Source organism: Pundamilia nyererei, unplaced genomic scaffold (assembly GCF_000239375.1).
Source record: "Pundamilia nyererei isolate P.nyererei 1_Seehausen unplaced genomic scaffold, PunNye1.0 scaffold00031, whole genome shotgun sequence".
Lineage (NCBI taxonomy): Eukaryota > Metazoa > Chordata > Actinopteri > Cichliformes > Cichlidae > Pundamilia > Pundamilia nyererei.
In genome coordinates this window covers 3236593-3240727 of record NW_005187432.1, presented here as the reverse complement: position 1 = coordinate 3240727, position 4135 = coordinate 3236593, and the positions used below count along the sequence as shown (strand labels likewise).

Sequence of the window (4135 nt, the reverse complement as noted above, 5' to 3'; positions counted from 1 at the left end):
TAGCTAACATAGATATATTTTTACAGTGGCTAAACCTGTGTGTGTGTGTGTGTGTGTGTGTGTGTGTGTGTGTGTGTGTGTGTGTGTGTGTGTGTGTGTGTAAAAGAGTTTTTAAATGATTTAAGAGTTTCAAACTGGGCAGATCTTATGTGAAAACAGGTTGTTCCAAAGATTAGAGGGCCCTGCTGAAAAGGCTCTGTTACTTCTGCTTTCAAGCCTGGATCTAGGAAGATATCAAGAGCATTTGGCTCATAGATCTCTGGTATGTGGATTTTCAAAAGATCTATAATAGAAGGTGGTGCTAATCCATCGAAAGTCTTAAAAACAAGAAATAGACTTTTTAAATGGATCCTGAAATGGACTGAAACCCAGTGTAAGGAGGCAAATAATCACCTCACTGCTAAGTTGCTTCTCCTTTATGAAGTTTCAATCTTTTTACTTTTGTGCAGTTGCATAAAGAAGAGAGCATTTACAGAAGTTTGATGGACCATCTATTTTATTTCGGGGACTCAAAAACAACACAGGGCAGAATGTGTGATGAATTTATTTGTACTTGCTAAAATTAGAACAAGTTTCACAGAGAAGTGACTGCATTGCACCTGCAGAGTGGCAAACATGAACATTTGATTTCTTATCCGATGCTACAGCTCTCTGTCTTTTTCACAGTGCTCCGGGGATTTACGATAGACATCGTAAATAGGCCACACTAACCAAGGCGGTTGGTCTTCAGCTTAGCTTGTGGCTTTGCTTCTCAACTCACATGTAGCTTCAGCCAAATGGCTTTCAGACATGTCAGGTGTGAGAACAACTTGTTTTTTAAAAAAGACAGCCTAGAAGGATTTACACTTCACTAAATGAATGTGATTTAAACCAGTGTTAGATTGTTCATTTCATGTATTCACAAGAGATCTTTCTCCTTTCTTGTGCAAGTTACACTGAATCCATCTAAAAACAGTTTGGCTTTAATATGTTTCTTTAGATTTTCAATCTTGTATTCAGTAGCTATCACTATCACTAGAAGTAAACCAGCTATGATGTGGACAAAGTGTGCAGGAGCAGGGTTACATTTACATCAGTGGTCTTAGATTTTCGAAGAAATTTCACAGAGATCAATATAATTGTTTGCATTGTGGAACGTTATGCTGCACTATGGCATCTAATTTTTTTAAGTGCAAACAGTGATGCAGGGGAAACAAACAAACAAACCAAACATTTCCAGTGCTGCAAACATCACAATGTTGCACTATTAAAGCTGGGTACACTTTACAAGCAGGCCTCTTTTCAAGTCATAAGCACACCTGGGTTTAGCCAAAGCCACAGGACTTATTCACACAGGAAGGGGAGATAAACTCAAGATTCAAAGGGTGCTATATCTAACCCAAATAACTATCTTAGCTGCAAATCCAAAAATGTAACTTTGCGAACTTTGCAGCTTTGTCACTGGATAATTTATCATAGAGAGAAACTATGATGTGAATGAGATAACTGGTATTTATTTTACTTTTCTGTTGTAATTGGGACATTGCATTACATTGCAATGTTTCACTTGTAGAGACTTCTGACAGCACTGTAAGCTTTGGCAAGACTATATATTGACACTAACTACAGCAAGTTTAAGAAATTAATCATCTCATAATGATCAAGTACCTCAGCGGAAAGAAATAATGATCAGTGTCCATGAACTGATCTTTACAGGTCCTCTTAAAAAAATATAATTACACAGTTTTAAGTGATTTCTTTTAAAGTGATGTTTCCAATCCTTTTTCTGAGTAAATATGACAAATACTTTTCTGATAACAGTGTTGCACATGCATTAATATTATTAGGAGTTTACATTTTTATGTTAAGGATGAAAAGCTGCGAATTACCTGTATTTATGTCCTTGTCATGTGCAGGGTGATCATGTATTTCTGTAGTTAACACATAACTCAAAAGTGATTTAATGAAATTCGGCACACACCCTTACAGATACGCACTGTTTGAGGTGTCAGTGTAACAACATTTGTACTAATTTGACACACATTTAACTATTTTATGGAACATTACAAAGTGTAACACATGGTGTGAGTTTAACGTTCCTTCCAGAGAATTCATCTCCCTGTCACTGTCGGCCTTTCCCTCTTTGCATTCATAATTTGAATTTTATTCACGATACACATTAAAACACATAAAGTAAATAAATAAATACAACATTTTTTAAATATAGGCAAAGAATAACTTGTAGTTTGCGCAATGCTTCTGTGCACAGAGACTGCTATTAGAGAGTAAACTGTTACAAAAAATTCTCACTTTATGATGTGAGATAAGTTGATATGTAATTTAACAACCACAGAAGATGGAATTGAGAAAGAAATGAAAATCAAAGAAACAGTGAATCTGACAGCACGGAACAGCTGCGTCTGTGTCGTGTGTATCTGTCATGTGTCATGCGCTGACACATTTTGCTACTATCATGTGGTGTTTAACTAGTAGGGACCCGTTTCTTAACTTTTGCGGGTTTGTTCTCCTTTCAGCCATACAGAAGAGTCTAATAGTTGATAATTTTACTGATTCCTATCAAAAGGCAGCTTTTTCCACCTGTTCTCACCAAGTGCTTTTTCACTCTGGGTTTTCTTTCTTAATATTGACTAACAGGGACCTTTAATGAAGTTTCCCGACATAATTGTGTGAATTGAAATAAAAAATTCTAATTGAATGAAGCTAACTTTTATTTTGGTGAAGGAAACTGTTGTAACGACTGCCTTGCTAGTACGTGGTGGGGTCTGACTTTATCTTAGGAACTGCCTTAATTCTTGATGACATGTTCAACATTCGTCATAAATTTTGGAAAGCCTTGGCGTGATAGCATCACAGAGTTGCTGCACGTTTGTCAGCTGCACATCCATAATGTGAATTTTCTGTTTCACCGCAGTTCCCAAAGATGCGCTATTGCACTGAGAGCTGGTAACTGTAGGCTATTTGAGTGCAGACAACTCACTGTCGCGTTCAAGAAACACATAAAGCGATGGACAGATGTGGCGTTTAAATGATGCTCAGTGCTTCACACCATTACATCATTAAAAGTAGTCAGTGAGTTTGGCTTACAGCTATTTACTGGTGGTTTTAGTGTAAACTTTTACTTGTGGGCAAGTGAGGTTTGATCACATGGTCATAACATGATCTATTGTGCAATTCCATGTGGCCTCTTTCTTTTTGTTTGTGCGTTGGTCTTTGCTGCGTTCATGTCAAAAGATAGATTTTAGGGATGGGATAGATTTGTATGCGTATTAATTGCAAGTGGAAAACTCATCAAAAATGCTCCTTCATTAAAGATTGTGATTAATGACACACCCAAGACATTGACTGAGTAAGCTCCAGGGCGACATAACCTAAACTCATAGTTCACTAGGTTTGTACTATAAATATAATCAGCTATTAAAATTGTGCTCCAAGTGTTGTAACAGGTTAGTGGTATTACCTTTGTGGCATTGCTGTCCTGCTTTGTTCATAAATAAATAAATGGTGGAATTACCTTCGATAGCAGAAACCATTTTTTGTTGTCTTCCTTTTGTTTGTTTTCTTTACTAAAGCCAAAAATGTTTCCAAACAGTGGCAATTTTTTTTCCTTTGGGACAAACCCCTCAAGTTGTGCATTCAGCTTAGTGTGTGAGTCTTCCTTCACAGAATAACCCGGCAACTGGCCATTCGTCCTTAATATTTGTTATATAAGAAATGCATGGGCTCAGTGTTTTCTTAAAAGCTACATTTTGCCCCTTTATGTTGCTATGGGAACACATCCATACATAATTTAGTAAAAGAAGGCTAGTTATTTAATTGTATGTTTTTGTGACAGCTCCTCTGTCTTGGTTGAAGTACACAGTGTTGCTTGCGATTAGACCCTGATACATCTTGTTTCCACGCTGGAACATTTGGATAAAAGTAATTAATTATGTGAAGCACCCATATTTGTTTCGATTTGGCTTGTTAACCCTGCAAGCTGGTATTGTTATTAAGCAGGAAATCTATCAGAGCTTTAAATCTGACTTTCATATGATAATTAAAGCTTAAATTGAAAGCTTAACTCAGTGAATCCGATTTAATTCTGAAACTGGGAATCACAATAAGTGTCATTTATTTGCATTATTAAACATGTATA

The 4135-nt window shown here is 36.6% G+C and overlaps 1 protein-coding gene across 1 annotated transcript in view; it reads left to right on the top strand.

The window, feature by feature from the left end:
* LOC102192005 (guanine nucleotide exchange factor VAV3-like) overlaps positions 1–4135 on the top strand; it is a 49725-nt gene that overhangs the window by 7279 nt on the left and 38311 nt on the right. The gene's annotated exons all lie outside the window — the stretch shown is intronic.